The sequence below is a fragment of the Dama dama genome, chromosome 7, assembly GCF_033118175.1.
Source record: "Dama dama isolate Ldn47 chromosome 7, ASM3311817v1, whole genome shotgun sequence".
Classification (NCBI taxonomy): domain Eukaryota; kingdom Metazoa; phylum Chordata; class Mammalia; order Artiodactyla; family Cervidae; genus Dama; species Dama dama.
Genome location: NC_083687.1, coordinates 33171482 through 33196109, shown reverse-complemented (window position 1 = coordinate 33196109; position 24628 = coordinate 33171482). Strand labels below are relative to the sequence as shown.

General features: G+C 42.1%; 7 non-coding genes across 7 annotated transcripts; 5 read left to right on the top strand and 2 right to left on the bottom strand.

Moving 5' to 3' along the window:
* Nucleotides 1–5731: 5731 nt before the first annotated feature.
* On the bottom strand, nt 5732–5804 carry TRNAK-UUU (transfer RNA lysine (anticodon UUU)). The gene has a single exon. It is a non-coding gene; the product is annotated as a tRNA-Lys (tRNA).
* An 823-nt stretch (nt 5805–6627) lies between these two features.
* On the top strand, nt 6628–6699 carry TRNAA-CGC (transfer RNA alanine (anticodon CGC)). The gene has a single exon. It is a non-coding gene; the product is annotated as a tRNA-Ala (tRNA).
* A 457-nt stretch (nt 6700–7156) lies between these two features.
* Nucleotides 7157–7230, top strand: TRNAI-AAU (transfer RNA isoleucine (anticodon AAU)). The gene has a single exon. It is a non-coding gene; the product is annotated as a tRNA-Ile (tRNA).
* Nucleotides 7231–8373: 1143 nt separating this feature from the next.
* TRNAP-AGG (transfer RNA proline (anticodon AGG)) lies at nt 8374–8445 on the top strand. The gene has a single exon. It is a non-coding gene; the product is annotated as a tRNA-Pro (tRNA).
* Nucleotides 8446–9672: 1227 nt separating this feature from the next.
* Nucleotides 9673–9745, top strand: TRNAK-CUU (transfer RNA lysine (anticodon CUU)). Its single transcript has one exon. It is a non-coding gene; the product is annotated as a tRNA-Lys (tRNA).
* An 11009-nt stretch (nt 9746–20754) lies between these two features.
* TRNAY-GUA (transfer RNA tyrosine (anticodon GUA)) lies at nt 20755–20844 on the top strand. Its single transcript is given in 2 exon segments — nt 20755–20791; nt 20809–20844. It is a non-coding gene; the product is annotated as a tRNA-Tyr (tRNA).
* Nucleotides 20845–23158: 2314 nt separating this feature from the next.
* TRNAA-AGC (transfer RNA alanine (anticodon AGC)) lies at nt 23159–23231 on the bottom strand. The gene has a single exon. It is a non-coding gene; the product is annotated as a tRNA-Ala (tRNA).
* Nucleotides 23232–24628: the final 1397 nt, after the last annotated feature.

The following is a 24628-nucleotide window of genomic DNA, read 5'->3' as shown; positions in this document are numbered from 1 at the left end:
TCCCAACACAGTCATAGTGCTCCTTGGAAAATGTACGTCCTTCCTCTCCAGGCCCCGCCGCGCCTTCCACCCAGGGACATACAAACATGGTATTTTAACTGCACCAAGACGAGGACGTGAACCCTGATGTCCTCGCCTCTCCACCACTTCCTGAGGCCGCAAAGCGCCGGGACACACCTCTGAGCAAACCTAGGCCGCTCGGCCGTCCCCGCTGCTCGACCGCCTCGCTCAGTCCCCGCTGGAGTGCATCGTGATTCCCCAGGCGGATGGGGGAGGCCAAGATCGTGAAGGTTTTTCTCTGAATTGCTCCTCACAGCCTTCGCAGACCTTCGGGCTTCTGGCCTGGAGCTCCAACCTCCAGTTCCCTTCAGTAAAGTCTGGGTCAAGGGTATTGCCAGCACTGGGAAGTCGCCGCGGGTGCGGGGCTTCCAAGGTGCCTGGGAGCCCTCAGGCCTCCAGCTGAAATCAACGAAGCCCTTCTCAAATTACATTTTAAAAAGCATTAAAATAGGATAACAAAGAAAACCAGTTATACTACAGAAAAAGCTATCAAACAAAATAATTTCCGGTATATCAGTGTGTACTTTTTCATTTCAGTTCAGTTCAGTTCAGTCGCTCAGTCGTGTCTAACTCTTTGCGACCCCATGGACTGCAGCACGCCAGGCTTCCCTGTCCAGCACCAACTTCCGGAGCTTGCTCAAACTCATGTCCATCGAGTCGGTGATGCCATCCAACCATACCATCCTCTGTCATCCCCTTCTCCTCCCGCCTTCAATCATTCCCAGCATCAGGGTCTTTTCTAACGAGTCAGTTCTTCGCATCAGGTGGCCAAAGTATTCGAGCTTCAGCTTCAGCATCAGTCCTTCCAATGAATATTCAGGACTGATTTCCTTTAGGATTGACTTGCAGTCCTCCTTGCAGTCCAAGGGACTCTCAAGAGTCTTCTCCAACACCACAGTTCAAAAGCATCAATTTTTCGGCGCTCAGCTTTCTTCACAGTCCAACTCTCACATCTATACGAGACTACTGGAAAAACCATAGATTTGACTAGACAGATCTTTGTTGGCAAAGTAATGTCTCTGCTTTTTAATACGCTGTCTAGGTTGGTCATAACTTTTCCAAGGAGCAAGTATTTTTTAATCTCATGGCTGCTGTCATCATCTGCAGTGATTTTGGAGCCCAATAAAATAAAAAGTCTGTCACTGTTTCCACTGTTTCCCCATCTATTTGCCATGAATTGATGGGACCAGATGCCATGATCTTCATTTTTTGAATGTTGAGTTTTAAGCAGCTTTTTCACTCTCCTCCTTCATTTTCCTCAAGAGGATCTTCAGTTTCTCTTCCCTTTCTGCCATAAGGGTGGTGTCATCTGCATATCTGAGGTTATTGATATTTCTTTTAGCAATCTTGAGTCCAGCTATTAAATATTAAACATCAAGACCCATCTTATGACTACTGTAACTTTGAAACAGTTAAGCATGAGATATCTGTAACATACTTTGTATCTCAAGTATGGGTTATGGAAATGTAACAATTCTGCTCTACAGTTCTTCTGACCTACAGTTCTTCGTTGCCTACATTCATCCATGAAGGATATGCAAAATTTCAGTTAGAGGTTAGGGGTTTTAAAGATGTAATTTTTTTTTTTCCTATCCAAGTTCACCAGTCCCCAAGTTAAGAAACCCAGCAAAAATGCTTAACACAGTACCTGGCACATTGAAAGTCCCATCACACATGTAGATATTAGTATTTTTATTATTACTTTCGTCACATCTGTTCAAATTTCTTTTAGGTGACCATGATGAAGTTAACCACATGAAATCTTGAAAGAGCACAAAGATAAATGTTCAAGCCACTAATTTAGTCATTAAAAAATTTTTTGAGGCATAACAGACATATAGTATTGTGTTTGTTTCAGATGTACAATGTAATGATTCACTATTTGTATACATTGTGAAATGATCACTACAATAAGCCTAGTTAGCATCCATCACCTAACAGTTACAATTTTTTTTCTTATGACACTTTTGAGATTTACTTTCTCAGCAACTTTCAAATATATGAGGAAGTGTTTTTAACTAATTTGATTTTATTTAATAACATATTTCCTTCTCCAGGAGATCTTCCCAGCCCAGGCATGGAACCTATGTCTACCACATTGCAGGTTGAGTCTTTACTGCTGAGCAACTGGGAAAACCAATAACTAAATATATAACATATTTAGCTATATATATATATACACACACACACATATATATATTCATTTAGATATGAGTGCTAAAAAGTGCTGTCTGCACACTCTAGCCGAGTGTGGTATAAAGGAAAGGAAAATTTGAATTTGGTGCTTGTAGGGAGTATAGGTTTGTTAAAGTGAAAAGAAAGAGAAGACGATATGCTTTTAAGGATTAAATTTCTTGATTTATCCAGCAATATTTTTAGAGCTTTGATTATGTGCCAAGGCTAAAGGACAGGCCCAAGGGCCTTGCCTTCACCAGAGAATGATGGTATTCAGCTTCCAGAGACAGAGAAAAAGCTCACCCATCTGCAAAGAAGAGTAGAAAAAAGCAAAAGTGAAAAGTTCCAAAGTTTGACTCCTTAGTTTCTAAACCATTCATCCTCGCAAGGAAAAACTCAAAGGATGCTTTGCACAAAGGATTTAGCTTTAAGCATGACCTTTGATGAGAAGACCTGGAAAGTGCCCATGTCTTTCCACAACCCTGCAGCCACAAGTTGAGATTAAATGAAGCATAACAGTAAAGAAGCAGGTTGGAGAGAAATTCAGTCAGTCCCCTACATATGAGCGAGTTTGGTTCTGAGAGCGTATTAAGTCTAGTTTGTTAGTAAGTCCAACAAAGTTAGCCTAGGTACCCAGCTAACAAAATCGGCTACATAGTACTGTACTCTAATAGGTTTAAAACACTTTTCACACAAAAAATAAAACATTTTTAACCATATAGTACAATACCTTAACCAGTGGAACTACCTCAAGGTACCTAGGCTTTATGAGTGGAGGATGCAGGTTTTGACTGGTAAAGCAAATGATTAGAATTACTTTTTTTAAAAGATATTTTTAAATTGAAGTCTCCCATGGCTGAGCGGTAAAGAATCTGCCCACAGTGCGGGAAATGCTGGACTGATCCCTGGGCTGGGAAGATCCCCTGGAGAAGGGAACCCACCTCAATATTCTTGCCTGGAAAATACCATGGACAGAGGAGCCTGATGGGTTACAGTCCGTAGGATCACAAAGAGTCAGACGTGACTGAACACACACACACACATAGTTAATTTACAATAGTATATACGTTTCAGGCATACAACATAGTGATTCATAATTTTTAAAGATAATACTCTATATTTATCATAAAACATTGACCATATCTTCTGTGCTGTACAATATACCCTTGTAGCTTATTTTATACATAGTAGCTTGCACCTCTTAATCCTCTACCTAGAAGTCATTTGACTTTAAGTGTTTGAAGATATATAGGCTAGTAGGGACAGGTTTAGAGATCAAGAGAATAGTACAGAATGGAGATATAATTTGTCTGTATATAATTTAATACAGTGTCATTTTATAACTAACATATAAACTGCTCACCTCCTGGAACTGGAGTAACATTCTTGGCAAGTCTGTCAATTAGCCACATAGCCCTTTGTTGTAGCATCTGAATTAGCATCCAAGTAGACGTTTGTTGTTGGCACACACCTCAGGAGGGTTGGTGTTTTAGCCCACTAAGATCCAAGCTGCAAAATGGAAAAGTTCAAGTGGTTGACTTCTCTTTCTAGCTCAAACTTCCCCCAAAGGCTGCATGTGGAATCCTTGGACTCTCATCTAACTATACATACTGATTTATTGGTAAGACCTTCATCTTCTCAAGAAGTGTAGCAGCTCAACATTTGAAAATATTCAATTTTGTGACCACCCCCCCTCACCACTTATCATGTTTAATTAAAGTTAGAAGAAGTTTCTTTTCTTTTGAAAAAACTGTGAGCATTATTAAAAAACAAACAAAAATCTATGGGGTCACAGCCCAAATGCCCTTTCTTAGAGAGAGAAAAAGACTTCATCGACAGTTGAGTGGCCTTATCAAAGTTCTAAGGTGGTAAGCGCTTAAAAGAGAAACTTTTTATGTGACTCATCGCAATAATAATGATGATTAGAAAAAAAAATAATGATGATTAGATTGGGCTACTACTTCTGCAGTATTTTTCTTGCTGCAAATGCTACATTCTCTGAGGACAGCCTCAAGGTTCTCACATTATGAGGCTGATATGCTGCCTACCATGCCAACAAGTCAACTGACAAGTATTCTGTTATTCTTTTCTAGATGTTTTATAAATTGTTTGATAACTGCAGTGGAAGCCTGGATTCTTAACCTCTGGACTGGCAGGGAAGTCCTTGATATTTTTTAATAGCAAGGTAAAATCTTATTTGTCTGTTATTGGCTGGATCCATTAGGATGAAATTTCCACTTTGGGGAATTACCAAATGCCAAGTTATGCTTCTTCAGTAGTTCCTAACAGGGCAGAGATGGTGTTGGTGCCGCTGTGCTGAGGTGACCTGAGGCTTAGGGGTCTCTAGAAGAGAGAACTTGGATTTAGAGGAAAAGGCAGTGCAGGCAGATTACTCAGGGTGTAATAGAAAAGAATAAGTTACTTTCACGTTTGTATTCTGTTGCTTTTGCTACAAGTTAGTCACTAAAGGGATGTTGGCTTTTAGCTTAGATTATAGGTGAGAGCTCATCTCTGGGAACCCTGCCTCCCATGTAATGAATATTAAACTAAAATACCTTTGTTTAGCTCACAGGACACCTGAATAGGCCTGACAGGGAATGGTTGCAGAAAGGAAGAAATTAATATATCCCAGAACCAGGACTTTGCCCCCTCCCCTTTCAGTGTAAAAGAAACCTGATTTCTAACTTAGAGAAGATGGTTCTTTGGGACACTAGTCCACCATCTTCTCAGTCTGCTGACATTGAATAATGTTGCTATTCCTTGCCCTAGCAACTAGTTTCTCAATTTATTGGTCTGTCATTCTGCAAGCAGTATGGGCCTGGTCTTGGTAACAAGCACAGTACCTATTGTTCTGTACTGTATGTTACATTTCATTTTTATTATCACCCTACAGCCCAGTGATTCCAAATGAGGGTGATATAAAATGAATTTAAGGATGGGTATCATCCAGCATTTTTGAGACTAATATAGAATCCAAAATAGAATGCAATACATGTGGTAAGTGGTAATTCAGGCAACTTTTTGTTTTTGTTACATGTGTGTGTAGGGGTCCAGATGTAAACTAAAGTATAAATTGATCATGGCCAAAGAAGTTTGGAAAGCTCTGACCCTGGGCCATGATTTCTGAGTATGGCACCACCTCCTCTGTACAGTTTACCTGGGCATCCTCAAAGCTGAGCGCTGAGCAGAGCTCACCAATGTAGGGAAGAGAGAGCAGTTCTGCACATTGGTTGCTTTTCAAGAAAGAGTTTGGCCTTTGATAAATTGTGACCAATGAAACTTTTAATTGTGTTCCAGAATCTAGGTGAAATGTGTGCTCTGACTTCTGGCTAAAAGGCCCTTCTACAGTCTGAAAATATCTTGGGTTATGATAACTATGCCATGCTCATAATCCCTTCTTGTTTCTTTAGTGAAATCAGTCTATGATTTGAGCCTACCTTTCTTTCCGTTACCGTTTTTGGGGATAAACTTGTAACAAGAGGGAAGAAAACAAACCCGCCCGAACAGGGACTTGAACCCTGGACCCTCAGATTAAAAGTCTGATGCTCTACCGACTGAGCTATCCGGGCTCACATAGGTGTTGGCTAATACACTAGCTATAATCAATTTATGTATACATTCAGACGGGCCATTTTAGACATTTCGACTGTGATTACGGTTCAGAGTTGGCTATTCGGAAACTGCTTGACATAGAAACTCAGCCACAGTCTTCTTTTAGGCCGAGATATAACCATATTACATTAATTATAATGTCTCCCCAGTTTCTTTCTCTCTCTCTCTAGTATAGATAAACGCTATATGTATAAATAAGCACTATATCTCTATGCTGCATATAGAGATATATACAATAGTACTATACAGAATTCAGCGCAGTCAAAAACTGCAGAATGTTGGCCTTTAGTTCCTAAGTTTCCCAGAGAAATAAGTCAAATAGTCTATATCTGGGCCCAAAGTACTTTCAAAAGGAAGTCAATCCAAAGCTGATAACTTTAAGGGGTAATTAAATCATCTTTCGGTCGCACTTTGGACACCTGAATGTGGGTCGAGGGACTGAGGGAGCGACATGATTTCGTACTGGGTCTCAGCTAAACTTTGAAAGAGACAAAAAAAAAAAAAAAGAAGAAGAAGAAGCTTTAAAAGGACAGTCCCACTCTTTTTTTTTCCTCGTCAGATATCCTTCGGTCTCTACGTTAAATGCTTGATAGGGGTCCAATCACCGTAAGGCTCTCTCCACTCGGGATGCCTATGAATGTTGCCCCATTAACCATTGCAAGATTTCACTGAAAATGCAAAGAAGAATTTAACTTAAGCATTCAGAAAATCTTAGTTACAGAGGAGGAAAAATCAAATTCAAAGCATTGGGAAGAACTGCAAAGAGTTATTTTAGGGGTCGGGGATGTAGCTCAGTGGTAGAGCGCATGCTTCGCATGTATGAGGCCCCGGGTTCGATCCCCGGCATCTCCAGGTCCTTTTACGTAAATGATCTATGAATATTTTGTATCCTAGTCTAATTTTTCTATGGTTCCCTTTTAGCCACGACGTATAGAACTGTATACGTAGAGAGGGAAGCAGGATAACCTTGAAGTAGTTTAGGATATTTTTATCCGGAATGAATGAAATTGAAAACGCAGCAGAACACACTCAGTGTACATATGGCCGAAGAGAAACAACCTGGAAACTTGGAACGGTTACCATGGAACTGGTCCGGAAACAGTGAAAGGGAGGAGAGGCTATTGTTGCTGAGTCATGGTACTAAAAAAGTAGGACAAATGGGAAAAGAACGAAGGCTTCTTTGGTGTAGGTAAATCCAGTGGCTCAGATACATCACTCTATTCATAATAGCAAAAAAGAAAAAAGAAAACAAATAGCGAGAACCGGAGTAGTTTCTTACCAAGGCTTGGAAATGGTTGGGGTGGCAGGTGGCCGGTTAGCTCAGTTGGTTAGAGCGTGGTGCTAATAACGCCAAGGTCGCGGGTTCGATCCCCGTACGGGCCACAGTTTCACTTTTAGCTCTGTAGTGTAGTTTTGACTACTTACCAATTCAGGGACTGACCCACGAGGCAACCTGCTGCATGATTTTGCTACAGACCAAACCATCCGAGCGATTCCGGGCCACCTGTGTTTTGGGTAAGTCAGAGTGCTCGAAGTTTTGCCCTAGAGAAGCAGAAAAGCAGCAGGACACCGTGTGTGTGTGTGTGTGTGTGTGTGTGTGTGTGTGTGTGTGTGTAAATTCCATGGACAGAAGAGCGGGACACTTGAGGAATTATTAAATTCATTAGAAGGAAAAACTGTCACCAGCTTGTTTAGTGGCCACTGTCCTCAAAATAGTCTGAAACATACTGAGATGCAGGGCAAGTGTCAGTTGAGGATTCCTTTTTGACTAGATCATCCCTCACCTGAAGGGAGGACTCTCACCTTGAGAATAGTTTTCTTTCTACTTTGAATTTTGTAGTTTTTTTGTTTTGTTTTGTTTTGTTTTGTTTTTAAGTAAGAAAGGACTAAGCCCTTTTCCAGAATCTACCTTGCCGTCTGTCAGCAACCATTCGGTCCAGGTTGATAGACACCAGTTGTCCCTCTGTTCCACTCCTTGATGTTAACGCCTCCTCAATCAGTCTCGTTTTCCACTAAAATCGACTTTCAGGACCCTAATTATGTATCCCCTTGTTCCTTGTACAACGAATTTTCTTTCTTTATTCACCACCTCAGAGCTTTATATCCCGTTGAGTGAATTTTCACTATTTTCGTCGAAAATACTAAAATAAGTCAAGCTCGTCAAAAATGCAGCTTATTGGGCCTCATCCCGCAGGGACTTTGACTCAGTAGATTTGAAGAAGACTACAAGTTTCTGCATTTTAAGTAAATGTCACGGTTGTTTCTTACAAAGGATGGATCAGTGACTTCTGAGAAATAAGGCTTTATACAAACCAAGCTTCGAAGAACTGGGCTGCGGGGAAATCCAGGGAAGTTCTGAGCCAAGTCGATCTGGTTTTGAAACTAGGAAGGGAGGGTAGAAGGGAAAGAGAAACAGTGGGGGAAATGTAGTTTATAGTTGTGTACATCTACAGATGAAACTGAACACAAATGAAGAGCAAGAAGCTAAATATTTAATCCGTTTTAAAAAAACACACTTTCAGTGGGGGCTCGTTGGTCTAGGGGTATGATTCTCGCTTAGGGTGCGAGAGGTCCCGGGTTCAAATCCCGGACGAGCCCAGGTTTTGTCTGCCCACGCTGTAGAATTTTTGTTAACCCAAAAGAAATTGGTACATTTGCTGTTAAGTTAAACTGTTGTATTTTCGTGTAGAAGTATGTAGGCTGTGCACGCACCTGATTCCAATAAGTAACTTGATAGTTTAAGAGAGGCAAGTACTTTTCAGTTTTGGCTCTTATTCACTTTTCCAACAGCTATAAACTGACTTGCAAAGCCAAATATTTCTGGTTATTCCAGAAGTTCCAACTCCACGGTTGTGGCCATATGAAATGTATAGGAAGACGATGGTCACATCTCAATTCAATGTTATCCATCATTCATTCATCACATCAAAGAAATGGGTTCAAATGAAAAAATCAAATATTTACCTATAGAGTTGTGAGGCTGGAAACTTTTGTACAAGTTTTTTTCGGCTTTCCTTGTTGCGTTTTCCTGCCTTATTTAGGAATAGGGGTTCTGCTTGTTTATGGAGAAGGGGCACTTTTCCCGTACTGCTGGAACCTACTGTTGGTATACTGTTTAAACAGATATTTGTTTAGCATATTACAATCAATGAACTTTTGCAGTCTGTGGTAAACAAAATACACAAAAATCGTTGGATTCTATATTACAGTGGTTGTCAAACATTTTATGTTAAAATACAGTTGCAACACCCCTTCCCACCTCCCTTTTCTATGTGTGTAAATTTTGATTATGGAGAAGGACAACAAATGAACGAGCATAAGGGGCCTGAAAAGGAAGGAGAAAACAGCAGGGAATTCCTTCAGGACCACAGCTACACAGCGTGGCAAGAGGGGCCAGGGTTGACAGGTGATAGAAACAGGAAAGGAATGTCTCAGCGGGTTACGGAGAAGGCCTTGTGCAGTGTCTGTGTTCGAGGGGCTGAGCTTGTAACCAACCGCCTCGTCAACCAGGCCTGAAGCTCTGGGAGTACCAGAGTTGGGGGTCACCCTTAGGACGTTCAGATTACTACTCTCGAATTCCAGAAATAGTTTGTGGTCTATCAGTACAGGTTGGTAAGAATTAAGAGGAAGACGGAAGAAGTGGTGAAAGTGATTGGAGTGCGCGCCAATAATTTCTAATAATGCTTACATTCTTTGCCGTTTCATATCATCTAGCTTATATAACAAAGCAGTTAAATAAAATCTAGAATCCTATAATCACCGTCGGTCCAGGAAGCCTATTCGACATAGTCTCTTAATTCATTAAGACCAAAGTGATGACCAACCGCCCGGCTAGCTCAGTCGGTAGAGCATGAGACTCTTAATCTCAGGGTCGTGGGTTCGAGCCCCACGTTGGGCGAGTGGATGGTTTTTTTTTTTTCTCAATCTTTTTATCAGCTGGATTTCCACACCTTCCTAATCTCCGAAACGAAGTTCCCCACCGTTGCCAGACATGAGAAACTTTGGATTCCCAAACTATCCAGTACTGAATTATGTAATCCTGGTGATCCGCTACAGTTTACTGGCTCTGTTGTACTATTCGGGCCAGCTTTCTGGCTCCACGAAGTTAAGCCTTATCGCCCCCTGGCGGCAACGCATCTTTTCTGGCCTTATTAGAGCTTTTATTTTGCTTAAGAGATTCGAGGTAGGGCATTGGCTTTGTATATTTAAACTTCTGGGGTGGTTCCCCATCAAAAACGATTTAGGACGCAAGGATGTTGGGAAAGGTCAAGTGTGAGGATGGAGAAGACAATCCAAACAAAAGAAACAGTTTTGGGGACAGAGGCAGCAATGTGCATGGAATTTTGAGAATGGTGATTCTACTTTCTGGCTCAAGCAAGTGCCATTATGTAGTAAGAGAGACAGATTTTCTATTACCACTATCCCATATACCCTTTCAGCTCCTGATCACCCACACATAAACATCACAATGGATCTCCTTATAGATGATAATGGGGGCTTCCCTGGTGGCTCATGGTAAAGAAACCTGCCAATGCAGGACGTGTGGAGTTGATCCCTGGGTTGGTCAACCCCTGGAGAAGGAACTGGCGGGATCCAGTCCATGGGGTCAAGAGTCGGACACGACTTAACCACTAAACAACAATAACACAACATAGATGAAATTCCAGCCCACAACAGGTTGAAACTGCCTACAAAAAAAAATAAAATCTAAAGATTTAAGCCTGGTTTTTAAAGTGCAAATTGCATTTCTGCCATTCTCTCTTGAATGGAAATGTGGATAGTCAAGACCAACTTTAAAGTCAGAATATCAGCTTTATAAATTTAAAATAAAAAAAGAACAAAAACCAACCACTAAGTGCCCTAGTGTGTGCGTGTGTGTGTGTGTGTGTCTGTGTTTTGGCTGCGCTGGGTCTTCGCTGCTGTACCCGGGCTTTCTCTCGTTGTGGAGAGCAGGGGCTGCCCCCTCGATGCCGTGCGCGGGCTCCTCTCTTTGCGGAGCACAGGCTCCACGGCGCGTGGACTTCGTAATTGCAACCCTTGGGCTTTAGAGGGCAGGCTAACTAGTTGTGGCGCTGAGTTCTGCGGAAAGCGCAATCTTCCCAGATCAGGGATCGAACCCCCGTTCCCTGCACTGTACGGCAGATTCTTATCCATTTCACTACCTGGGAAATTTCCCTAGTGTGTTTTTCATTGCTTTCAAATTTCGGAAGGCAAAATTCGTGCGAAAGCTTGCCTAGTGTATATCAGAGCATAAGGAGTTAGATGTTAACCTTATCTATGTCGCTTTGAAAACCTGATAATTTTAACTGTACCTATTGAGACCCAAAGCCCCAGAACTATTGATAATTGTATTGAAAGAGTGCCCACTTCTGGGCACGCTGAAGACATGACCGTTTACCACTCTCCAACCTTCCCCATCCAAATCTTGCTTTTTTCTTTACTCAGGAACCTGAATATTGTTATTAAGATATCCAATGTTATATTCATTTCTAAAACTATTCCATATTTCACCTATTTAAATCAATAGCACCTATGGCTGGGCATATGGAATCACGTTTTAAAATAAGTTGATACCCTACTATTTGAAAGTATTGCCAGTATAAACACAGTAAAACAGAATCACGAGTCAACTGAAAATGGATGGACAAGCAGCAGCTTTCCTAGAAAGTAACTGTTTTCCAGTTTCCTTTAAAGACAAGTCTTTCAAATCAATTGATGAACATATCTTTATTAAGCACCTTTTCCAAGTTGGATACCTATTACAAAATTAAGGTGGTTGAAGTGACTTTTAAAAAATAGGTGACAGTGACAGAAATAGAGTTAAGAAATTACCAGTATTTATCCACTAAAATCAAGGGAACTGAGACCCTGTTTCTGATTTATATGAACATTTTATTTACTAGAGAGAACACTCATTGAACATTTACAGACCACATGTTGTGGATATCAAACCCTAAGTCTTATTGTAAAGGATGATTTCCCTTTGCTCACTCAGTAGCCTCTGCTTAATGTTTTGGTTTCCTGGTATGATAAAAACTATAAAGGGATGTCCTACACAGAGGAACAAATATTATTGGTGTTAATAAGTCATATGTCCTGTTGTCAATTACCTTAATGGACTTCTGGTGTATAAACAATTTTTTGTGTTGCTTAGAACAGATTGCCTTTTCCCAGTCTTATGGCCATTGGGCTATCTTGTTAAAATTGAGTTGACCTACTTAAAAAGTGAATTTCTGAACCCAAGACCCATGCAAACATCTCCAAGGCCAAGACCATCCCTGAACTTGGTCCAGAACACAAGCTAACCTTAGACCTAACACTTCAACTGCAAAGGAAGGTCGTTAAAAAGAGCATAGGTTCCTGCTGGTTTCTTACTCTACTTGGGCTGCCAGAACAAAATACCACAGACTGGGTAGCTTAAATTAAAAAAATTTTATTTTCTTGCAGTTCTGGAGGCTGAGAAGTACAAGATTAAGGCACTAGCTGATTCAATTACTGGTGAGCACTTTATAAAGGGCTGTCTTCTTGCTGTGTCCTCAAAGGCAGAAACAGGGAATGAGCTTCCTGAATGTCTCTTCTTTCAAGAACACCAATCAGACTTTAATTACTTCCTTATTCCAAATACAGACACACTGTGGGGGTACAAAAGAAAAAAAACACATTATAACATTTTGGAATTCAGGAATTTGATACATAGTAAGCTGTCACATATTTGTTGAAAGAATAATTTAGTTGCATCACCTCTAGAATACTTAGCACAATATTTTATACATATAACATTGTTTAATAAATCCCACCTATCAAAATAACTAAAAAAAAAAACTTAAGTGGCTTTTTCTTAGGACAGATAATCTAAAAGCAGAGTCCAGACTTTCTGTTCATGACTACAGTTTAACTGATCCTGGATTGAGCCAGATATCAAAGAAAAGCCAGAGGTCAGTAATTTAAGAGGCTGCCTACAAGAACATGTTAGATCTGAACTTGGGAAGACAGTCTCTGGAAGAAAAGTAAAGTCAGACACAATCACAATTTTGTGAATACATGGGTCTACAATTTTGTACTTCTCCAGAGACTCCCATGAGCAGGATGAATTGAGATGTTTTTTGGTGCCACCTTGGTGTTTTCTACAGAGTATGTTGCACCTGCATGTATCAAAAGTCTTATCAACTCATTTGCCAGTCAATTTTACTCAGGAATGTGGGGAAATTAGAATTGGGCCTCAAGTCCAATGGAGCCCCTGGTCCTGTTCATTCATTAATATTCCTCTCTTTCAACCATCTGAGTGGCTCCTATCTTTGTTTTCTTGTTTTCCTTCTTATTTTTTAGTCTAGGGCAATCTTTTTTTCAATTCCTTTTCTCCTTATAGTAAGTGAATGGTTCCTCTCTCAATTGTGGCTTACCTCTCCTCTAGTTACTTGCCTTCCAGGAATCCAGGGCCCCTGCCAGCCGATTTGCATCTTCTTTTCTGTCGTTGTTCCCTGTTGTTGAACACTTTAAAAGCCACATCTGCTAATTGAGAAGGGTTCATTCCAAATGCAGCATCTAACTTTTGTAGCATTCTTCTTATATCTGGTGCACTTTGCCCAATGAAGGTCATGTTTAACATCATATTCTCAGGGGCCTTAGGGTCTCCATCAGTGTAGCACCCATAAGCTTGATAAATTCTTTCTAGAAATTCTAATGGGATCTTCACTGGGTTTTATTGGTATCTCCAGAATTTTGTTTAAGCTCTTTTGCTTAGGTACGTGCTAAGATACACTTTCTGTAATGCTCTAGATGTGGCATGTCTCCGTTTTTAGGATCCCAGTGAGGCTCAGTGGTAGGGACTACCTGATTTGCTTCTGGAGTTCCATCTGGGTCTGCTAGATGAAGCTGGTGTGCTTCCTCTCTAGCTTTGTCAATGACCATCTTCCTTTTAATCTCAGTCACCATCAAATTCATAAGGATGTGAATGTCCGCCCAAGAGTCATGGTGAATGGCAAAGACAGAAGTGAAGAGTTCAGTCAGGCGGTGTGGGTCCTCTCGGTAAGGAGGGTTATGGTTTTTCCAGTTAAATCTGAAGCTGAGAATTGATTGTGCATCTATAGACATCCGGCTGGTTGGCCTTTTGCCTTAAAGCCTCCTACAGGATATCCGCTCAAGAGACATTGCCCTGTTTTGAAAGTGGCTCCTGGTCCAAACTGAGTGCCCTGTGGGGCCTTAGATGGTGATATGAAACTAAGTGCCTGTACCCCAGGGATTAACATAGAAACTTCTAATCGTTCCCCGTAAGTAGGGAAAAGATGAAGAGGTGGAAGGAGTGAGTAGGTCCGAGGCATGGGAGCGATCTGAACAGTCACATGGTCAGATAGGAGAGCCGTATTAGCCAGAGTGGGATTTAAGGTGTGACATAACATGCCCTCACTCTCATTTTCTCCCGCTCCCTTTCATACAACAGATTTTCTCTTGAATTTCCTTTCAGACCACTGCACTGCAGTCATCTGAGTTCTTTTCCTCGATGCAATAGCATCAATGGTGTGCATAGGGAATCTCACCCTTTTCCCTTGCCCTTTCACAAAACAATTCCAACTGCCAGACTGCATAGTAACTGAGTGAGCCCTTCAGGTGTCGTCCCTTTTCTGATCCTAATATATGTTGGAACCACACATTATCATAATAGGATATCATCTCTTTCTTAGTCATAGGTTCACAGCTATATTTTGCCAACTTATTTAAGAAACCCCAAAAGAAAAAAAAAAAAAAAGAAACCCCAAAAGGCTTTCCTTAGGGACGGATGGAGTATTTCCCATATTTAAAAGTTCAAGAACAACAAAGCTCCCAAAGCACAAACAAATCCCATCCCTGAAAGCACACATCCCAATAAGAATGAACACACAGTAGAAGCAAACAAACCCGTTTACAAGTCGGGTAGAGTCCAACAAGTGCCCTCTCCAACAGGGTATCTCAATCAAACGCAAAACAAATTGGCCGGCTTGGTGGAGGAAAAGCCCCAGCTGTGTGGGCGAGGGTGCTCCCCGTTGTCCACCGAGAGCAACTCACCGAGAGCGAGTTCTTCGGTTCCTAGAAGTTTGTTGATTCCTTGCTGCAAGCGTTTGATGCCGCTTCAGGGGATTTTGAAGGGGAAGAGTCTCAGAGTGGTGCCTGCAGCTGCTAGGGCCTTATCCTAGAATTGGGCAACCCACCTGCTGGCCTCTAGCAGCAAGGCCCTGACTGGCATCACTAAAGTTTGTGATCAAGTCCAAGCTCCTACTTCTCATCCCACACAGGTCAATCCATAGAGAGATGAGGTGTTGGGGAAAGAAATAGCGACTTTATCCCCAAAGCCAACCGACTGCAGAAGATGGTGGTCAAACGACCTCAAGAACCCTCTGGCCTGGCTTGGATGCTTGTGTCTTTTATGGAACAGAGGGGAAGGTGAGGCAATAAAGTTAAAACAAACAAAAAAACCCAGTAAGTTGTTGCAAATATTTCCTTGTTTTCTTTGGGAGGGGATTTGATAATTTTTTCTCTCCAGCATACATTCACAGGGGGGCTGGGTCAGGGTGTTTCCCCGGAAGCTAAACAAAGGTATTTTTCACCTCAAGCCCTCAGGCCTGGGAGGCATGGTTCCTGGAGAAGGGCTTTTACGTATATTTTAATCCTTAGGCAACATCCCTTTAGTGATTAATTTATAGTGAAGCTAATAGAATGCAAAGGTTAAAGTGTTTAGTCGCTAAGTCTTTGAGTCTTTTGTGACCTCTTGGAATGTAACACTCCAGACTCTTCTGTCCTTGGGATTTCCTAGGTAAGAATACTGGAGTGGGTTGCCATTTTCTTCTCTAGGGCATCCTCTCCATCCAGGGATTGAACCCGCAGTCTCCTGCTTTGGCCAGCGGATTCTTTACCACTGAGGAATGTGGGTTCAAAGGTTAAAGTAAAAGAAATATGTTTAAAATGGAGTCAGATTTGTTCTTTCCTGTTATAGTAAGATACAAAATTCGCCTCCCACCTGCATCTAAGAATACTTATGACGGCAAAAAAGAAAGGAACTCCAAAACTTTCCTGTTTCTTAACATTTTCACATTGTTATACTTTATTGTGTAAATATATGGAAAAGTAGGTTTGTTGCAGGGAAGAGACAGTTCTGACTCCTTTTTGGAACTGTTTCTTTGACTTGCTTTGTGTTGCTTTTGTTATTATAATCATATATAATGGTCTGCCTCAGAGAACCCTGCCCCTGTGCCTGACTGTCAAACTCAGGTGCCTTTGTTCAGCTCACAGAGAAATACTCTGATGCTGCCTACTTGTGAATGGCTGCAAGAAAGAAGAAATGAACACATCCCTTCCACAAGGTGGCCATTCCTGGAGATGTTTTGCAAGACTGATGGCCCTTTTTACTTTACTTCCTCAACACCCCCCATCTCTGTTCTAGAAAAGAACGTGGCATCCAGACCCAGATAAGATGGTTCTTTTGAAGTATTAATCTGCCACCTTCTCCATCAGCTAGCTTTCAGAATAAAGTCCTATTCTTTGCCTCAACACCTGGTTTCTCCGTTAATTGGTCTGCAGGGAGCAGAGCGAGTTTGGACTCGGTAACATATGTCTCAACTACAAATTGGCACTTGCCATGGGTGCTTGCCATCTAACTCTACAAGAATTAAATCATGTGCTGCTACAGCTGCTGACCTTCAACACCCCCTGAAAGGAGTTCCGGGGGGAGTGCAGAAATGAGGCAGTCTGTGCTCCAGGAAAACTGGTAGGACAGGTCTTCCAACAGTCAGATATTATCAGGAGGTGATTTTAGGAACCCAATTCTAGCATCTCCTCAAATCTAGAACAGCACTAAAATCCTTCACGGTGATGACTGCTCTTCATGAGTAACAGAAGCTTCACGAGACCAGCAGAAACTTTCTGTAAAAAAAGAATCTGTGTTTGATTGCATGTACTTCCTCCTTACCAAAATCATATATATACTGACCTTCTCCCCAACCTCTTTGGAGCAGTTTCTCAGAGTTATCTCAGGCTGCAGCCCTCATTTTGTGCCAAATAAAACAACTCGCAACTCTCATGTCCATTTTTTTCTAAGTCGACATATGGAAGAACCAGACGTGATTCTTGACCTACAAAAATTCAAGTTATTCACATACATACACACACTTCACAGAATCTCTCAAATCTACTACTTGTTCTTTCCTGAAAGCTCCTTAAGGCCTGTCTTAACTGCCTTAATCTTCTGTATTGTAATGTGGAGTGGTAGAAAAGAAAGGAAGGAATGGATACTCACTTTTACAAAATGGATAGTACTAAGTACATCTATAAAATAGGATAACTTATTCCGTCAGTTGGGGTTGGGGAGGAGATAAATTTCATATTTAAAACATTCAGATTAGCCCCTCTCAAAACAGATGTTTCAGTTTTATGAAGACTTGAGGGGGTAAACTACCAGATTAAGTGATTAGCAACTTGCTTTTAAATGTTTAGTGGAAAGTTTTACTTTCGCTTTAGGTTAGAAGGATTCATTAACAAAACAAACCATTCATTAAACACAAATAAACAATTTGAATTTATAACAGAGATCATTTGACTTAATTTTTAAAAGAAAAGAAATAGAAACAATAGAGAAGTAACTGTGTTGTAGCCACGAGTTCTGGGAAACAAACTCTCTCAGAAGGACAATGCAGATAGTGGAGCGCAGTTTATTACACCGGCGGGCCCAAGGCAGAGTCTCCTCTTAGCCAAGGACCCCGACCAGTTTTTGTGAAAACCTTATATACCCTAAGTGTATAAGGTTCTCTGAAACTAGTCTGAACAAAGGGAAAAGAAAGATACAATCAAAGTTAACCCGAGATCATACGCCTTATGCCTAGGTAGTTAACAGTGGACAATTATCAACAGGCCTGTGATCATACCCCAATAAGCATAATAGAATGTATGATTCTATTTGGTTACACAGATAATTAGGGTATTCTTTTAGGTGATGAAGAGCCCTGGGGCTCTTCCTTCCAGGGGCCTGGTTTTCCAGTTGGTATGTGGTTTCCATAGATACTGGGCATATAGCTCAAAGTCCACAGTCTGGCCCAAGATAAGAGTCCTGCTTTCAAGATAGAGCCTGCTCTATTTCCTCCTTCAACAGCATATATATCATCAAAAGGGGACAACCTACATCCTCACTTGGACAGCACTGGGAAGTCCCAAATGACAGCAATCTGGAGTCCCAGTTGCGAAAGTGTCCCAGGCAATGCGTCCTTCTCACCCGAGAGACTTCAAATAGCAGCTTTGGAGGCTCCACTTGCCAACAAAGGTCCATCTAATCAAAGCCATGGTTTTTCCAGTAGTCATGTATGGATGTGAGAGTTGGACCATAAAGAAAGCTGAGCGTGGAAGAATTGATGCTTTTGAACTGTGGTGTTGGAGAAGACTCTTTAAGAGTCCCTTGGAGATCAAGGAGATAGAACCAGTCCATCCTAAAGGAAATCAGTCCGGAATATTCATTGAAGGACTGATGCTGAAGCTGAAGCTCCAATACTTTTGGCCACTTGATGCGAAGAACTGACTCATTGTGTCAGGGGAGTGTGTAATTTCCTCGGTTCTGTCTTGCAGGCAACAAAGATTTGCCAGGGAGGATCAGTGTTTCAGCTCAGTTACAACTTAGTTTTATTCGGGGAGCAAAGTATAATACACCCTCGAGGCATGAGAGCGGGCCTACCCCAAAAGGGAGGCCTCCATGCTTCTTGGCTTCCTCTTTTTATAAATTTTATCTCCTTCCCCCTGAGCCTGCCCTCTGTAAATTGGGCTAGCCAGGAGGACTGTTTGTTTCACCAGAGGTTCTCACTCCGGTCCACAGATTTTCTTTTGTTTCATTTTCGCGGGCTTTTTCCTTTATCTTCTAGCCACCACAGTTTTGAACTCCTTTTTCCTGTTCTAACTACCTAACATTTGGAGAAGGCCCTGATGCTGGGAAAGATAGAAGACGGGAGGAGAAGGGGATGACAGAAGATGAGATGGTTGGATGGCATCACCTATTCGATGGGCGTGAGTTTGAGCAAGCTCCGGGAGTTGGTGATGGACAGGGAAGCCTGTTGTCTTCCGGCTTCCGGGGTCTCCCAGTGTCTCCCGGGCTGCAGTCCATGGGGTCACAAAGAGTCGGACACGATTGAGCGACAGAACTGAACTGAACTTGTAATCCCAGGCTGCAAAAAAGCAGCTCTGGTTTTACTCTTACATTATTACAATGCTTTTTGTTTTATCTTGCCAGTCATAGGTTAAACCCCAGGCATGGTTGGCCAGACCTGCAGGGGCTCAAGGATTTCAAGACTTGCTCCCTCTCTTGTCTAAAGTACCCCCTGACTTGCTACCCTTGCAGGCAGGCTCGTAATCCCAGCAAGGTCCAGGCAGGTTAGAAACTGTTCAGAGGCCTGCTATCCTGCTTCTGAAGCTTGAATAAGACTGCCTCCATTTAAATTTCCCTAACACCTATTCAGAAACTGACAAACAAACAGCAAATATTTGTGCCATGGAAGAGTGAACGCTAGTCTCAGTGTTGCAGGAAGGGGGACCTCTTCCAGGGCCCGAAATTGGGCTGTTAGTTTGTTGCAGGAAGGGGGACCCCTTCCAGGGCCCAAAATTGGGCTCTTGTCTAACACTCGAAAATGAATTGTCCAAGGAGACACATGTGCTGATAAAGCAAGAGCATTTACTGGGAAAGGGGACCAGGGTGGAGAGCAGGAGGGTAAGGGAACCCAGGAGAACTGCTCTGTCACAGGGCTCGCAGTCTCGAGTTTTATGGTGCTGTCAGGCCAGTGTATGCTCCTCCGGTTTTGTTTCCTCAGAACAAAGATTTGGAGTGACGGACATTAAAGCCCCCCTCGGCGTGTCACAGCTCTCGGGTCTTGGACAGACCGTGTTATAGCTCTCAGGTCTCACACTGACCGCGGTATAGCTCTTAGAGAAATCAGTGTTACAGCGCCATCATAGTTTCCGGGTTGTCTGACTCAGAGTCCTTCCTGGTGGTGCACGCCTTGTTCAGCCAAGATGGATGCCAGAGAGGAGGATTCCTGGAGGTGGTCGGACATGTGGTGTCTCCTTTTGACCTTTCCCGAACTCTTCCGGTTGGTGGAGGCTTATTAGTTGTCTCTCTTACCAGAACCTCCTGTCATAAAACAACTCATGCAAATAGTTACTATGGTGCCTGGCCAGGGTGGGCGGTTTTAATTAGTGTGCTTCCCCTAACAGTATGACAATGTAATGATTTTTAGTGGAACGTAGAGACCAAAGCACTTTCCTCATGTCGGTTGCCACCTCAAGTGGATTTCATTTAGGAGAGAGTAATAGCCATTTTGAGGGTCAGATTGTCACAGAAAATTAGTCTAGACTCACACTTTGCAAGATTAACTAGTATTTGAATGACAGTACTTTCTACCTTGAGTTAGTTTTAAAATATTATTTTAACTCCCCATGGACAGATTGTTTTCTGAGTTTAGAATTAGTATGATAGTCTGATTTATCTACAAGGACTAATGTCAATTAAAGAAGTCTTAGTATGGTTTGAAGAGTTTAAACCGGTACTTGTTTTCTTCCTTCTCCTCCTTCTATTAATTATCTGTTAAAATTGCAGATTAAAGTACTTCAAATTCTAAGACTGGTTATTTAAAGTCATTCATCACAGTAAAAGACAATCATTGCTAAATTATTGTTAGTTCCTCATGCCTCATTGTTTCTTTTTGCAAACCAGTGGGTGCTACCGTTTTCACCTTGACCCAGGCCAGTCGCCCGTGAAGGAGTGCTAGGTTATTTTTAAACAGAAAGAAAACGTGGAGACCACCAGAGCGTATTTATCAACAGCATGGGTGAACAATACAGCAAACACCAATAATCGCCCAACCCTATGCAGCGATGGCATCCTCTGCGGGTTAGCTGCGGAACGTACTTCCTTCGATAGCTCAGTTGGTAGAGCGGAGGACTGTAGCATGAAAAGTCATAGACATCCTTAGGTCGCTGGTTCGAATCCGGCTCGAAGGAATTCACGTTTTGTGTGGTTTCAAATTAAATCCCCAACCTTAAGGCCTTTGTCAGTTATATAAATACTTGCTGTGCATCTGTTGAAGGCTCACGTGTGGGCAGGGAATATGTTTCTTTAAACTATTGTTCTCCGTAACAATTTCTAACACGCACGATCAAACTTCAGCACCATTGTCGGGGTGCTTCTCTGCGGGGTGCACCCGCAGAGAAGTTCGGAACCCCGACCAGGGGGATCAGTGTTGGTGGTCTAGTCGCTAAATTATGTCCGACTCTTGGGACCCCAGGGACTGTGGACCGCCAGGCTCCTCTGTCCACGGGATTACCTAGACAAGAATGCTGGAGTGAGTTGCCATTTCCTTCTCCAGGGGGTCTTCCCGACCCAGGGATCAAGGGATCCAGTGCCAAGTCTTCGCCACACCCCTCGGGATCCGAAGACCCGGGCGAGAAGAACCGGGGCGGGGGGCGGGGCGGGGGGGGTGGGGAGCGGGGCGGCGGCCTGCTAGAACAACGCTCACCAATAGTTAGTCACTGGTGGAGCACGAGCGCCCCCTGATGTTACTAGAGCCCTCAGTTCAATCGCTCAGTCGAGTCCAACTCTGCGACCTCTTGGACTGCGGCAAGCCAGGCTTCACTGTCCGTCACCAACTCCCGGAACTTGCTCTATTCTTTCCGGCTGGATGCTCTACTACAACCCCCAGGGGAGGGATGAAATTCTGAGATACTACCTGCCCTTCTAGGTTTACTTATGCAAAGAAAGGTGATTCTTATTACTGGCTGGGAAATGTGGGTGGGTGTCGGAATCACCTGGGAATATTTTACAAAACGCCTATACTTATGCCACTTTGGCGGTGGGACCTAGACATTGGTAGTTTTAAAAGCTCCCAGGTAATTTGAACGTGTGGCAAGATTTGAGAACCACTGCAGAATAGAAGTTTTTACAAAATTAATAGACAAGGGGAAAACTGATAGAATTTTTACTCAATTTGAGAATGAGCTCGAGGTTGAGTTCTCTTAACAATAGAAAATAATTGTTAATTTTATGCCAATTTCATTAAAATATGTTAACCACACTTCTACCCCGTCTGAAAAATGTGATTCAGAATACCTACGGAAGAGTCCCCAACTATAGAAGATATTAAGTAAGGAAGAGTTGTCTGAGGATTTTGTGCCTGAAACTTCTGCATGTTCCTTCCCATGCTTCAGAACTTTTATTCTTTAAGTAAGCAATTCTCAAACTTTGGTGAGTGAACCACCTAGAGAGTTAATGTAGGACAGAGAAGTCCAGGCTTATTGAACTAGGTTTGAGAGACACTGCCTATAACACGTTGGCAACCACCAGTATTAACAGCTAGAAACTGGTAGCATCCTTGCTCTTTGAAAGCGAATTGAAGGCAGAAGAGTGAACAAGAAAAATGGTCCAATTTTCTTTTCAAAGATAACTTGGGCCTTGGATGCAAAGCTTATTAGATAGTCCTGGATTTTTTCACCAAGGAACCCTAGCTTCCAATTCAAACAAGTTCTCCACTGCGATTTCCCTCCCATGCTGTGCTTGCCTGCTAACTCTCTTCAGTCGTATCCGACTCTTTGCAACCCTATAAGACTGCAGCCCTCCAGGTTCCTCTGTACAGGGGATTCTCCAGGCAAGAATAGGGGAGTTGGTTGCGTGCGCGCCTCCAGGGGATCTTCCCAACCCAGGGATCGAACCGGCGTCTCTTAGTCTCCTGTACTGGCAGGTAGGCTCTTTACCACTAGCGCCACCTGGAAGCGCTTCCCTCCCATAATTGAGCCATATTGGGCAATATTCCAGTATCAGTGCCAGCAGCAGCCCAACCACCTCCGTAAAAACAACCAGATGACTTCAGAAGAGGAAGAATGAACGCTAAGAAACAAAACAAAAAAAACCCCCAAAACCTCAAACATACTTACATATTCTTTAGTTCTTCACAGTCTTATTAAGAAGTACATAAAGCAATTATCCCAAGTTTTTTAAAAAAGTGGAAATCATTTGTTTCAGTGTAAGAATGTGAGATTACCTTCAAGAGGTCAGACATGTGGGAAATAGACTCTGAGAATAAAAATGTAACATTAACGTATAAATAACTGGAATGTAGATGTGTAAATCACCTGGTAGAGACAATCTTCAAAAACGGAGAGAAAACCCAAAGAATCCAAACTTGCCTACCCTATCATTGAAGACAAAGGAGAGATCATCAATGTTACTGAATTGCTTCTTTAAGTGGTAATGTTTAAGCAAGGTGTTTAGTATTTTTAGAAGTATGGGAATAAAGGCCAAAGCGTAGGTGGAACATAAAGCTGGAGAATATGGGCATCGATCCCACTACCTCTCGCATGCTAAGCGAGCGCTCTACCATTTGAGCTAATTCCCCACCGAGTTAGATAAGGATGGCTCCCTCACTCACTTTAATATCTGAAAGTAATTCGTAACTCGTGGCCACTGTGATTTGTACCTGTGTTCAGTATTGGGCAAGAGTTTCACACTGAAATCATATCTACGGAAACCGGGGACACGAAGGAAATTGCAGGTGCATCCAGAAGGGCAATTCAAGTTTCTCAACCAATGAGACTCTGCTTTTGGCCATCCCAACAGTTACTGCCAATTCCCTCACTCCTAAGTTTTCCACCGGTTGACTCTGCTAGCCCCAGAAACAGATTCTCCAGAGTTCGTACAAATGTCCCCTAAGATCTGCTTTCTGTCTGGCTTAAAAAACAAACTCCGTCAGTGGACCCAAGGTCACGATGGATTGTGTGTCCCAGGAAATTCCTCCCTTTATTCTGACTTCGTAGTTCCTATTTCGATCAAGGGTGTACAAGTTATTTTTCTAAGGTAAATATTAATAGGAGAAGAGAATATAACCATGGCTACATCCTTAGATCTGGATTCTCTGCAAACCAAAAACAAAAGTAGTAGTTGCCACTTTTTATTCTGGGCCTGTGGAGTACCAGGTATCAACTACTGTATTAGGTACTAGGTACTGTACAGTTAGTCCTGAAGAGAGAACTCTTGGGCATTGTCAGAGGCCCATCACTTGCAGTAAAGTCATCTGAAGGTCCTTCTCCAGCATCTAAACATCAATTGCTTCTTTGTCTGAAATTCCATCATTAGAAACTTTTTGTTGTTGCTGTTTAATATTATTTTCTAGTCTCAATGAAATTGGGGCAAAATGATAAAATTGAAATGGAGAAGACGGAGCATTTTACTGAAGAAAGTGACTCTATGTTCCTATGCTGTGTACGCATGTTGCACAGGCCTTTCTAGAACCCTCTTAATCCTCTTAAAAGCTTGTTCTGCCCTTTTCTTTTTCACTGCAATCAGGGTTGACAAAAAAAAAAAAGAATAACTTTCTGTAAGAAAAAGTCCTCCATCTTCCTGCACCCACTCCATTTGAGACAAAAGAGTTCAAAACTCAAATATTCCAAGCGTATGTAGAAATCCATCATTTATCTCAAAATTGGGCTAGAGGTCAGCCTTGCCTTCTTTCCATCTACGTGTTTTCTCTTTACTCTTCCTTGAATAGAATTTACCCAGGTACAATAGTCAGTTTGGCCTCTACTCATTTTTTTTTTTAACATTTATTTTCCATGATTAAATTAGGGGTGCAAATGTGGAACTGGAGAGAAAAAAAGAAAAAAGTGGCCTAATTTCACAATTCAGATCCATGGATTGAGCTCTGGGATGACTGTTTATGAACTGGGACCAACTTGGGGCTTTCGACCATGAGCTAGAAACCATGAGTTTCCAATAGCATTGGATTAGGTATTAAAA